This window comes from Cyprinus carpio, chromosome A6, assembly GCF_018340385.1.
Source record: "Cyprinus carpio isolate SPL01 chromosome A6, ASM1834038v1, whole genome shotgun sequence".
NCBI classification, from domain to species: Eukaryota; Metazoa; Chordata; class Actinopteri; order Cypriniformes; family Cyprinidae; genus Cyprinus; species Cyprinus carpio.
This window is the reverse complement of record NC_056577.1, coordinates 23316643-23331281: the sequence shown is the minus strand read 5'-3', so window position 1 is coordinate 23331281 and position 14639 is coordinate 23316643. Positions and strand designations below refer to the sequence as shown.

Genomic DNA, 14639 nt, shown 5'->3' with positions numbered 1-14639 from the left:
TAATAAATAAATCCAATTTTTGGGATTCAACAACCTTTCTTAATTGATGTGAGGCAAAAGGGAAGTTGTCTTGAGTAAGCTGAACATTGTTCCTCTTTAATACTGTACCAGTTCCCTACATCTCATTTGTTCAGATGTCAGATTCTTAGAAAAAATACTGACATGCAATCAAACATCTGGTCTTTTCTAATTACTCAATGGCAGTAAACCATATAATTAGGCCTAGAAGTCCGTTCATTGAGAATGACATGATTCGCTCAATCAGATCACTGCAGTTAAAAGCAGTGCAATGATTCTTTTGAGACCACAATCATTGCACGCCTGAATATTTCTCTATGGGGCAGGTCATGATCAAGCACAGTCATACAAACAGGGACTGAATTAGAGAAAATTAGAAAACTTGCTAAAACATTTGGCCTGTAATTCTCTATCTGTTCTTTTGAACGGCCAAATTTAGGGCGGAAATACCAAAATGCGGAAGTTCAAACTGTAGTTTAAAAAAAGCCCTGGAGCTGTCAAAAGATGACAAAAAAAAATGATGCATTTTAAGTCATCTTCATTTACATATAATACAGATATGCAAAGATACAAAGCTGGATCAAAATAGGCTAAGTCTACATACATATCATTTGTTCATGAATTGGACTACACTGGTTGTGCCACACATTTTTGGTTCACTTTAATCAACCATCTCCTAAGAGTTGTTTGTGCATGAATCAAACTAACCGGATGCATTGTTTACTTTTGATTCCATTATAAGTTAAGGGTGGGTGATATGACCAAAATCTTATTTCACTGTATGAGAAATTTTATTTCACGATAATGATATGTACCTCGATATAGCTATTTTTATTTTATTTGTTATAAAAATTAAGAAAAAGAAGCAAATTATAAGCACAACAGAACAAATAAAAATTAAATAAACTTTATTAATTTATTCAGCTACAGTAGGCTAGGTTTACTTAAGACGTAATAAGAATTATTACAGAAACTGTATAAAGTGTATAATTAAAACACTGCATAGTCTTCACTGTATCAATCAAACATGATTAACATTAATAATGACAGACAGCAGCAGGTAAATAAGGCTGCTGTCCCTTTAAGACCGACTGCATGGACCCAATATACTGAAACACATCCAACTGTTTTACATTTATTTAACACATAAACCGATTGTGTATTATGACATAACTGTGTTTATTTGACCATTCAGGCAAACACGAACAAGAAAGAGACCTGTTTTCGCGATCAGGATAGCATGCTGTCTGAGAAGAGCTTTCAGTGCACGCGCTTTGGCTGAGAGTCAGTCAGCACGAGCACCGCATTGAGTTCTTTTTCACTGCTTATTACACTTAATAACTCTGCCAAGTGCATCCCACTATTTATTTTCTCATTCATGCATGTTTCCTTATCATTAAAAAGGTGTTTAACATTTAAGCAGTAATATGTTATGCAGATATATTTGCATACCGCGGAATACACAATATAGCAAAATCTCTAACGACAGACAATTTATGTCATGGTAACGATATATAGTCATACCGCATCTTGTGCATGAACTTGTGCATCTTGGTCAGAATAAGCTGTAAAGTGAATCAGGTTTAATGCCAATTGTGACTACACAAGACCGCTAAACCAATTCAACAATAAAAAACATTGGACGTTGAACTTGGGATGTCACTTGACGTTGGACTGTCCCCAGTTTGACAGGCAGGGTGGAGATAAGACACTGATTCTGAGCATATGCATGAATCACAACCTGAAATACAAGAAAAACACTTAAGCTACTCTCTAGTCACACAGTCCTATGAAAATCTAAAAATATCAAAACTAACATAAAACATCCAGGCCAAATATTCCCTGAGACTCATTGTGTCATCTTCAGTGTGACTCCCCATATGCCCTGGTCTGGCTGTCTGCCCTGGGCTCTTTTACTCTCTAACATCCACTAAGTCAGTATTAAAGTACACTGACTCTCTTACACACTAATCCACCTGCGTTGATAGATATTAACTGACCATGCCAAAACATGACCCCATCTCCTGCTGCACGCAGGTCGCAGGATGAAAAAAAAGCATATTTTGCACCAGGTTCTCTGCAGATTTAACACCTGCTGCACAGTGTCTTCCTCCCCGATACGTTCACATCTTCACACACACATTTTCCTCTCGTGGCAGCAAAGGTGGTGGCACATGTACAAAAACTTCACAACATGCAGCATGCCCTGGTGTGCTCTCTCACTGAAAATACACACAACTTTGACACATGCTGCTTTCACCTCTCACTCTGCACTCATTTCGGAAAAATGCACACACTCAATTTAAATGGCATATGATGAACAGCATATTCTGCTGCATTACATAAAAACATTTTTAAAGTAGAACTAAGTAAACTTGTGATTTCCTGCCACCAACTGTATCTGGTTGGACCTTTCAAGCCTAAAGATGCCTTCCACTATCCCCAGCATTCGCGTATGACTGTTGCATTTCACCTCCTAGAAGCAATAACACAGAACTACACAGAACTTTCAAATCCATCATGATGCAGTCCTTCGCTTATTCACCATGGTAAAACAAATGAATAATGAACATATCAAATGAGCACCAACAGACCTTTTTCACATTTCTGGGGTTCTCAGAAGCATTAGTTGTCATAGTTGGGTAAACATATATAGAGGTGAATGAATATCAAATATCATTTTTACATACCCATTTGCTCGGAACACCCTACCCATCTTTGTCAATAGAAATGAACGACTTATGGTCTTTGTTTGTCAGTGCTAAATAATTTGCTGAATCATAAAACCCACTCAGGCTGCCACATAGGAACAAATGACTTCCTAAAGCATCATTATCAGAATCTCAAAAGGGTGTGGGCTGATAAATGGCCTGCCTGAACTTCCAACAATCCCACTGACCTCCAGCCAATGAAGACATTTCCACTTTCTTTTCTCTTTAAGTCATTTTCAGTCCAAAAAATAGGATTAAAGACTGACACAATAGAATTGGTTTACAGACATAAGCTTAGTTCTATCTAGACTAAAGGGATTTTGGATGGAAAACCAATCCTGACAGAGTGGTTTGATCCATTTTTAGTCTCAATCTGCATTGAAGAAACAAACTGACAGGGTATTAGAAGACAGTCTGAAAGTTTGCAGTGCTGTGATTAACTGAAGTTGACTTCCCTGATTAGAGGTTGCTCAACCAGGATGAAACCCAATGCAAATCTGTGAACCTTAATCTTAAAATGTCATGCAGAATAGCAACATCAAACATATGTAAGGAATATATTATATATGTAATCCATTCTGGGAAATAATTTTATGAATCAAATAATTCCTTTTATTAAAGGGTAATATTTGCATATACTTGAATTCATTATCAGGGGAATTTTTTCCTTAAAACATAATTTTCACCGTCACCAATTACTTTAAATTAATTTCACATTCAACAACAGTTTCAAAGACAACAACTTCAGATAGAGGTGTCAAACCAATATTTTAAACAAACAAAGAAATTGTCCCAGCTAGGCGACTCCTACTACTCGCACTACTAAACTCCATTTTACCGTGACTGTCCAAATTAGTCCAATCTAGCGGTGACATTACCTTTAAATGAACTATTACTGTTGATTGCTGTTGCTGACACTTAATTTCACAGATGGAAAAGTCACGAAAAAGAGCCGTGGTGAAATGTTCTCTTAGAATTAAATGAAAAATAATATATTCTTTAATGATTTCGTCACATATTAATGGTCAAGGGATGGCGCTAAACGTAGGCCTATATTGTCTTAAACAGCATTATTAAAAAATAAATACAACAGGCCTAAATACAAAAATACATAAGAATGTAGGCCTGTCAGTTTTTAATGATTTAAGCTTAGTTTAATGATTGAGTAGCCTATATTGAAAACCAAATGTAGCCTTTAGGCTATTGAGTGCATTAAACATAGGCTAACATTGCATAAAAAAACATCAATTATACAAAGCCATCACAGAAGCATGTATAATTAACAACTACATTTACTATTCCACACCTGTTTTACACATTCTCCGTTTGCAGTGTTTTTTTTCCTTTACCATGTTGGCCGTTCACTCAATGTGTTCTGAGCGGTGCGTCTGCAGCATCGCAGGGATCGTTTCCACACGCTGAATTAAAGTTACAGGGCTTTGTTCACGTTAAAAAAATGTATATGGATTGATACGAAATGTATTAATTGCACCACAAATGCATATAGGCTAATTTAAGTACTTTTAGGGTAAAGCAAGGAAAAGTACCCTACAATTTTAGATAAACATGGTAACCGATGGCACTTGTGGAGTTAGAAAAAGTTATTTTTATGATCAGCAGGGTTATTTGTAATGTAAATGCAAAAAGTAAACAAAAAAAAGACAAAAAGAAAAAAAAAGGCACGAGATGGCTGTTTCTGTCAATGGTAAGTTTTAATTTAAAATTGTGATAGCCTACTAACTTTTAACTAAGAAATGTTTACTGTAGGCTGTGTTTACATGTTCTGCCACTTGCTTGAGCGTCTTGATATATAAACTTTATATATAAATAAGTAAAGAAGTAAAATGCATTTAATAATATTGCACTTAAACATGAATGTCTATGAAAGATAGTACTACTGTGTGAAAAGATATTCACTATGCCGAGAAAAAAAATAGTAACAACGTTCAAATTTGAAATCAAAATAGGCTAATGGTGGTATTAGCCACGGATCATTGCGCACTGAGCACACTAAAAAAGCCTTCCCATCCCTAGGCTATCACATGTGAGGATCCTGCAGGTGGTGGATCATTCATAGCCTTTTCACACAGCTGCTAGAATAATTCATTTTATCATTTCAATGGCGGATTGTAATCCAGAAATGTTTGTGTTTATGAAACATGTGAATGAAATTAAATTATATTACAGTTTCAAATGTGCTTCTGATTACAAACAGCCAGGGAGTACACAAGATCTGTATTTTAAAGACAACCAGTTCGAAGGGAGCATAATTTGCTTTGAATGGTATGACAATTAGAGATTAGAGTGTACAGAAACTAAAATCACACGCTGACACACACTATACACAGTCACGCAATGCTGATGTTGTAGGGCTGGGCGATATATCGAACGATATGATCATGCGTATCTAGTCAGTAAAGCCGGTTCCCTGATTAGCGCTAAATCGCCATCACCTGCTTTCAAATGGAGCGGGATTTAATAGACAGAGCCGTAGTTCACTGACAAGGTACGCAATATCGCGTTCATTATCGAAGGCCATATACACATACTCGTCAAAACATTAGATTCATCCGCGCTGGAGCACAACCCACGCAAGCAATATAAATCCGCACACAGCTGCAATCCCAGGTTTTCAAACGGAGATGGCGACAAAGAGGCAAAACTTACCGACTTGAATTTCAAGTAGTTAATCCACCACTCCATGTCACCCCAACTACGCGACATAACGCGCACACATTATAAACTATAAAGCGTTCTGTCTTGTTTCCAGTTCAGAGAACTTGGTTTATTTTAATGGGAGCGTTCTAGTTTGTCGCGTCTTCATACCTGTTTCTATACAGTCTATGCTTCAGACGCGCAGTCGCGTGTAGGCCCACCTCACCCACGACGTAAAACTTCAAACAACTCAAAGGAATTCAACCCAACAATACCTTTCCATTCTGTCTTGCACATACTGAAACATAAATACATTTTATAACAAAACTACGCGAACGCCGACTGTTTTACTGACCAACTACAGAGAACGCGGTTGAAAAAAGACAACACCCAGGATGAAAGTAAGTCAAAACTCCGCTCTACCCACCCTTAGTTGAGTTTTCCAGGACAAACAATCCGCTTCAACTATTCATTCATGCATTTTTCGATGTGGTTTCCAGTTCTGAGGTGGCTGCGAGGATGAAGATAACTCGTAAAGTGGTTAATCTGTGGCGGTTTGGAGTAGCTGAGGGAGTTCGCGGAGGAATCCTGCTCGCGGTGAGTGTTGTCGAAAGCGCAGCTCAGGCTGGAAGTTCCTGTTGCGCTGTACAGGGACATTCAACAGGAAACTCCAGCGCCGCAGTGCAGCTCACTTCCAGCAGGGGGCGTTCAGGATCACAGCCCTTCAGGAATATTCCGCACTAAACGCACATCCGCGAGTGCAGCAGCAGGATTTTGAACTGTTACTTTTTTTTTTATCATTTGGAATCTACAGTGAAATGTAAATATTCACATTTTAGAAATGCTACATCTTATATGTACCTTTACCCCCATTCTATTTAATTTAATTTTTTGCTTTCATATTTCATCCATTTCATATAATTCTATACCTCATCCTATTTATTTTCCTGCATTGTGTATTTCATGGCAAAAAAAACTATATTGTAGCATGTCATTGTAACATTGTTGCAGTCTCTTACACTCTCCAAAGCTACATTTATTTGATCAAGAATATTATAAAATATTATTCCAATTAAAAATGTATTTATTCTTGTGATGGCAAAACGGAATGTTCAGCAGCCATTACTCCAGTTTCACATGATCCGTTAGAAATTGCATTCTAATATAATGATTTTGTGCTCAAGTAACATTTATTATTATCAATGTTGAAAACAGCACAACTCAGCACAATGTACTGCTTAATATTTTTTGTGGAAATCATGATTCAATATTTTTTAATGAACATAAAATAGATTTTTTCTAAAACAATCTAAAAGCCTTTTCAATTTAATGCACTCACTAAATAAAAGTATTTTTTTAATCTTAGTGAATTCAAACTTTTGAATGGTATTGTATTTAAAAAAAAAAAAAGTATGAGGCAGCGTTATATCTCAAAGGGCAATTCAATTTAAAATATGCAATCCATTCAGCACAACAAGAAAGGCTTTAAGCAACAACAGCAGCATACAAATATAGGCTTGAACTGCATACAAATGTAGCCTACAATTTTCACAGTTATTTAATATCATGTACAGTACTTAAATTTGAGCTTTAAGTTTTTCTTTTCACTGTTGTGTGTAATATACATAATTAGATCAAATTAAATTGCTTTTGTCATGTGTGCTTCACGTATCCACTGCACGTAGAAGACACTTACGTTTCACATCTGACATATTGAGTCATAACACAGGCCAGCAATGCTGAAAAACAGACTGTTCATAAAACATTACGGTAAGTATCTTGATGCAGCAGCTGTGCTGTAGACAATTCAACAAGTTTCACTGTTTACAGACACAAAGTGCTACTTCTGTACCATTGAAGTACTATTGTGATTTTGTCTCTCTCATGTGCTAGGATGTCAGATGTCCTGGTAGAAAAAAACAAGAACAGTACAGCAGCCGCCATGCAGCAGTACAATAAATAATCTGTTGTGTGTTCAGTGCTCTGGATTGAAATCATACTCAATCTGTTAACACTGTTCAAATCCAGCCATCAGCGACAGCGCCAAGCACTCCACTGTACAAGACAACAGGAACATATGGTGAATAAAAACTAAATATTTCTGGATTGACTCATTATTCACTGAAAAAAAAAGGAAAAATACATATAGTCAATTTTAATTTTCAAGCACTTTTTTTTTTGCATTGGGACATTTGTTTTTAATTCTTACTCTCAAAGATTATCAATGTTTTTTTATATAACTGTAAGGGAGCAACGAACACGGTGTAAGGACCATGTCAGTTGGAACACAGTTCATGCATGGAGCTCTCTTCAAACAAGCTGGTTATCTGTATCAGCGGTGTTAAATAAGAGAGACATGCAAAATATGCAGAGCGGTGGTACGCAAGGACTGGAATTGAGAACCACTGCTTTACAATATTTCCATAATGTACTGCTCTTGTTTGCATTAGAGTATATTTTCATTTGGAGTTAAATACAGACAACATCTGAACAGGGTTAGTGAGATTTACCCTGCTATTTTACAATGCACAGCAGTGGAGGACTTACAATGAGGAAATGAGCCTCTGCACACAGCCTTGTTTAAAATAGTCACCAGAAACATGTGACAGTTTTTAAAATCCGACTCAATTTTGTCAATCGACTTGATTCTGAGGAAAAAAAGGAAAATATTTAACGAGTGGTGAAATCCGAAAAGGGAAGTAAAACCTCATCCTCATCAAAATGAAGTGAAAGCTGAAAGTCAAGAACAAGTGGCTAGACCAGCGGTCAGCAACCTTTTCAGAATGACGTGCCATTTTTAATTTTTCTGGTTAACCACTGCACCAACAAAGGGCAATTAAATTCTGGAAACATCTGAAACTCAGTGACTCCCAATCATATCATTATAAAGCCCTGCAATACCGAGAGATGAGCAAAGAAAGCAAGCCCCTCCCTCAGCTGATCCAGAGCTTCAGAATAACATCACTACAGCAAACCCAAACACAACAACAGAGTAAAAGGCAATGCTATTTGGCCCTAAAGAGAGAGTACAGCAGGGCAGAGTTTCTGTACACAGTGTCAGATAAGAAACTGAGAAGCACGGTGACCAGATATAGACTCAGCAGACACAAGCTGATGATAGAGACGGGCAGACACAGAAAAACATGGCTGCCACCGGAGCAGAGATTGTGTTCACACTGTGATCTGAATCAGATAGAAAGAGAACTGCACTTCCTAACAGAATGCTCCAAATACACAGACATACGGACAGTGTTCTATGATAAAATACAGCGGGTCCATCAGACATTTAAAACTCTTCCGAACCAGGAGAAACTGTTGTATCTGTTAGGAGAACACAAGAAATGCTGTGTGTTTGCTGCTCAATATTTTTCTGCCTATCACCATAGAAGAAAAAACACTCAACCTGTCCTGATCTGATGCTTCCAGCACATGTAGATTATATTATGCCATATTACTCTATTATATAACTTAGATGTATATTTTGCCTCTGTTAATCTAATACTTTATATTATTTACCTTATTTCTAACTTATACACTAACATACACTAATTCATTTTGCACTACATGCTTAATACTTTTTATATATTTTTATTATTACTGTTACTATTATTCTTTTTCTTTCTTTTAATACATATGTACACTATTTGTAAGCAGCCCAGCTGCAACTGCTTTGGCAATACAAATGTACAGTTTTTGTCATGCCAATAAAGCTCACCTAAGCTAAAAATTGACAGACGCAGACAATTTACATCTCTCTCTCTCTCTCTCTCTCTCTCTCTCTCTCTCTCTCTCTCTCTCTCAAAATGGCAATATTTGAGAGAAAAAAAATTCAAGTAGTTTGCATCACTGGATATAGTATTTAACATTTCTATTAAACGTATCGTTAAAAGTTGACTAATATTAATGATTTGCAGCTTCATCTTACCTCGCTCTTGCTTGTTAAACTGACGCTTCGCGCTCTGCTTCTGTGAACAGTAAACCCCGCCTACTTGGATTTGATTGGCCATCTGTCATTTTGACATTGACGAGTGCTGTTAGACCGCAGAGGCTTTGATCTGAAGCGCATAGTATGACTAGCACAAGCTAATTCTCACACTTTAATAGTATTTATAGCTCCTAACAGGCTGTGTGACTATGAGAACCTCAAAACGTATGTCAGTATGCAGTTTTTTCTATTGCTCGCGTGCCAACGATTATCCCTCTGTGTGCCATTGTTGGTTGCCGACCCCTGGGCTAGACTGAAACATCTAAAGAGATTCCACACATGAAGAGTTTTAAACTTACTTCCAGGCCCCTAAACCAGCCTGCCATATGTCTGAGAAAATGAGAACTAAGTTCAGCACTTTCATGATGGCCTCCTTGACAAAACTGACCTGCAAAGACAACGAAAAACTGAATTGATGGATCAGAAATAACACAAATGTCTATAAGGGTTTAAAAGTAAAAACTAGGCCAACCATCATGGGGAAGACAGCTTACTGAATTAATAAGAAAAACTGCAATTGTAACATGCAGTTTTTTTGGACAGACACATTTTTTGGCCTGTACATTTCCCGCTTACTTTCTCTCTGAGCAGACATCGGTCATGAATGGTGGACAAGTATCTGTAGTGGATTTTGATGAGCTGGTCGAGATCCTTTGCCTCCTGTACTTGGTGTTGAAATTCTAGACCTGTACTATGCAGGATCTGCGAATGAAATGTAGCAAGGTGTATGTCCACAAGGTAATAAAAGGATGACTAAAATAAAAACGAAACAAAAAAAGTCTGAACTCTAAATAAAGCCTATTTTATGTATTTCAGACCTACCCTTGTCATAATGTAGTTATGCAGGCTGTTGACAAAGTGCATGAGTTTGACCCTCAGGAGAAACATCCTGTGAATCTGCTGGTTTATGGGCTCTTTGGCTGTGCTTTCCTCGAACTGGCCTACTTCTTGCCTCTTAGCAGCTACTGTCAAATCTGTGGGAAGACTCTATATTAAGATCCTATATGAACTAGTGAATTGAAATCATCCTGATCTGAAAGTACTGTGAATAAAAAAAACCAAAAAAAAAACCTGTGATCGCTGAACTACAATGAGATACAATAGAACTATGAAGTTAGATAAATATGAAATATATAGATATCTTATTCCTAATTAATAGCGCATCCACTAGCTTTACTTTTCACTCCTTTTATTACTAATAAACAGAAGTATCGTAATGTGTCCAGGCTATATTTGGCCCATTTGATCTGAAGCAGCAGTAGAAAGACCTGATTGTATATTTTCTGACACTCTGAACTAATAACAATATCTACAGGCCATGGAACCTGGTGAGAGAAAATACAAAGAATTCATATAAAATGCATAATTTATACAGATAACTATCATAAATAGTTATCTGTATCTGTACAGATAACTATCATAAATACAAACACATAAATTGACATTTTAAAACAAATGTTTACATTTTATTATTTATGGTGTTATTACAATCTTCAAAGCATACGAAGCAAAAATGTCAAAATTAAATTAATTGTGGGTTTGTAACCTTATGACCATCAAGGTTATTCACTGGCTGTTTTTTTCTTGCAGGATCAATCGTTTCAAGAAATATAGACAACCTGGAATCATGAGAAAAATGTGAGAGTCAGGAAAAAAAAAACCACAGGATATTGAGTGGTATCAGGTAGGTTTGAATGGTAAACCACAGGATCTCTAGAGACGCATGTGCAGTACTGGTTGCTGTCCTCAGGGTGGCGCTGACCAACAGCCTCTTGCAGCTGCACATTAAGGAATGCCAGCTGCTGCCAGCTCTCCTTCTCCAGAACTTTTTCAAAGATGGCTGTGTAGAAATCATACATAGTATCCCCAGCTTCCAAAAGGAAGTAGTTTCTCATGGCCTGCAAGTACCCCAGAAGCCTAAGATGAAAAATGAGAAAGTTAAGCATAAAATGCACTACAAAGCAACACTGTGAGGTTCATGCACAAAGGATTCATCTGCAGTATCTCACCTGTAGTCTTTCTTCAAGGTTCTCATGAGGTTCCCACAGCATTCGATGTATCTCCTCTCAATATGGGGATACAAACAGGAGCGGAGCATAAGCTCAAACGTCTGACATGTCACAGACTCAGAGAAGCGGTCCAAAATCACATCGCTGCTGGAGAATTTCTCATGGAAGTCATTTTGCTCTAAATAAAGCCTGCAAGAGATAACACATCTCAATCACTTCAATGGAAAACAAGCTAATGAAATTGTGACTGACCAAACATAGTTAAGTGTCTTTATATAATCTTTGAAAACATAAATCTATATTTAACATCTGTGCTCTTTGTGTGAACTTCAGTGATGTCAAATCATTAATTCTGTATTCTGCTGTTACCTTGCAAAATTAATGGCCAGCAGGGGGTCATGGATGTCGTCCAGCTCCAGATGACGTGCTACGATGGACTGCATCCTGATCAGACTCTTCTTAGTGGCCTGTTGCTCGGTAACCATATTCATGGGTGACTCTTCTCCATGCCAAAGACGTGTCTGAACTGATTCCAAGAAGAGCGTGTACAGACTCTTTCTTTTGGCATCTGCAGAGACAGAATTTTATTAATCATTGTCATAAATATTAAGCCATATTAAGCTAAAAAAAACACATAAAAATCAGAGGACCTCAGATGATGCCAACCCTGAAACAACATACAGAACTACCACATTTTGCTATAAGTTTGATTGCATCATATACACTCTAAAAAACGCTGGGTTGTTTTTTCAACCCAAATGCTGGGTTGAGACCGCTAGGTAGGACATTTGGTTGTTTTAACCCAAGTTTGGGTTGAAAATTGGTCTTGATCATAACCCAGCGGCGCTGGGTTGTGAACGCGGACGTGAAGGAGAGCACGCACGTCACGTTAAAATCGTACGTCTCCAGTGCGAGAAGCCGCCATTTTCTCAGCGTGAAAGAAGCGAGAAGCGAGTGAAAGACATTACGGTAAGTAAAGATTCAAAATGTAAAATTATCGTTTATTGTTTACCCGGTTTTATGAAAGGCGGAAACAAAAGAGTTTAACGTTAACATATATAGAAACATACGCGGACGCGGTTTTCGCCTCAGAAACGGAGGTCTTAACGGCCTTCTTTAACGTTACTGAACGGAAGAGGTACTTTTAATATAACGTCCGTGAGTGTCTTATGTCATATTTACATAATATTTTACAATATCTGCACTTTTTGAGGTGTTAATAGACGGTTATGGTTACGGTTACACTCATGTTAATTTATCTTATTTTTCGCGGTTAAACTGAATGTACGTTAGTCTCCTAAAGGAAACCGCGTTATGTAATAAACACTAGCATGATTATTTTGAGGCTGTTGACGTGGTAATTGTTAAAAGTATGTTTTACATGTAATATTTCAGACTTGTTGAGCTCGTGTCTTCATTGTCCCCGCGCCGACAGTTAAAGACACCTGCTCTTGTGAGGAGGAGGCGTGTTCTCAGCTTCTTCTGAAGAGAGGGACAGACGGGTTTAAGGCAAGTGAACTTCAGAATTATAAGTTATCTTTTTTTTTTTACTAAGACTACAATAATGTTTGTTTTTGTAGATGTTGAAAGCCAGAGACATAGGAGAGCATAATTCTTTTGAGATTTATGTAAGTTATTTTTTGCTAAATTAATGTTTCTGTTGTGTCCTGCCTGTTTACTTCACATTTTGATGCAACAGCAGTATGATTACATGTTCATATTCTATTGAAACCAGTGATGTCCCTTTTTCTTTGCAGAACTCAAGCTAACTTTGGAGTTAAGGACACAGAAGCCTGCTTGTGTGAGGAGGAGGCGGTGTTCTCAGCTTCTTCTGAAGAGAGGGAAAGACAGTTTAAGGCAAGTGAACTTCATAATTTCATAATATCAGTTATCAGTTGTTTTCTTTTACTAGGAGTAAAATAATGTTTGTTTTTTGTTTTTGTAGATGTTGAAAGCCAGAGACATAGGTGAGCATCATTCTTTTGAGATTTATGTAAGTTATTTTTAGCAAAATAAATGTTTCTGTTGTCTACTGTCTCTTTACTTCACATTTTGATGGAACAACAGTGTGATTATGTGCTCATTTCATTAAAACCATCGATGTCTGTTTTTCATTGCAGAACTCAAACCAACTTTGGAGTTGTCTGATTTGGAGACTCATCATTCTTTGTCTTCCCTCTTAAGGGAATAGTTCACACAAAAAATCATTTAGTTGCCCTCATGTCATTCCAAACCTATACGACTTTTGTCTGTCTTTAGAATACAAATTAATATATTTTGAATTTTCTCAGATTTTTGTTGATCCATTGAGAGTCTAGATAGTCAGTATTTTCAAACCTCATAAATACAGAGTTATTGTAGAAGTAATCCATTCCGATATTTATATATGATTAAATCTTAAATTATATGATAGCAAACACGTATGTTCAAAGTAAAATATTGGTATCCCAGACTTACAATGGAGGACAAAAATTAATAGAATATTAAATATATTTATTTGTGTTCCAAAAATTAGCAGAGTTTGTATGGGTCTGGAACAACATGGGGGAGTAAATTATGACCATTTTCATTTTTTGGTGGACTAACCCTTTGAAGAGCAGCCCTAAATGTACATGAACATTTGTGAGGTATGTGTGAATGTTTCAGTAAAGTAGCTTTCTGAAAGCAATATATTTATTCAAACAATATCACAAGCCCTCGCACTGGTGCTGCCATTATAGCATTCTCGAGCGCTGACATTAAACAACCACACAAAGTGTTGAAACTTTAAAACAGATTATTTACCTCTCCTTACTGATGTGAATACACCTCTATCTGAAAATGGATAGTTTAATTAGTTTTCTTTTTTTCAAATGTGTTTCTCTTTTAGGCCACTGATGAAGAACAGGCGGTGACTTGGATGAATGCTGGTCAAAGAAGAGAATGTCCTTTCCCCTAAACTGATGCAACAGTGGTTTTAAAGGAGGACGCTGCCCTGGGTGATGTAGATGTCACATGTGCTGATGGGGCTTCTTCATGACTACATCAGTTATGCTAAAGAGATCATGAAAGTTGACAGTGATGCATGATCTGTATTCATGGACTGTGAAACAAACCTGTAAGTGTATAATTTGTAAAAACAAAATGTAAAATGCTTGTTCTGTGTTCAGTAAAAGAGTTTACACTCTGTCATTCATACACATGCTCACATTCTTTCACACACACACACACACACACACACACACACACACACACACACGCGCGCGTCTGTTAAATGTTTAT

At 37.1% G+C, this 14639-nt stretch overlaps 1 protein-coding gene and 1 pseudogene across 1 annotated transcript in view; both read right to left on the bottom strand.

The window, feature by feature from the left end:
- LOC109091037 (cytoplasmic FMR1-interacting protein 1 homolog) overlaps nucleotides 1-6010 on the bottom strand; it is a 34694-nt gene extending 28684 nt beyond the window's left edge. The window contains exon 1 of the mRNA XM_042758509.1: nucleotides 5812-6010. The gene's annotated coding sequence lies outside the window, so the exon portion shown is untranslated. The remainder of the gene's footprint in view (nucleotides 1-5811) is intronic.
- A 1382-nt stretch (nucleotides 6011-7392) lies between these two features.
- LOC122134412 overlaps nucleotides 7393-14639 on the bottom strand; it is a 35768-nt pseudogene continuing 28521 nt past the window's right edge.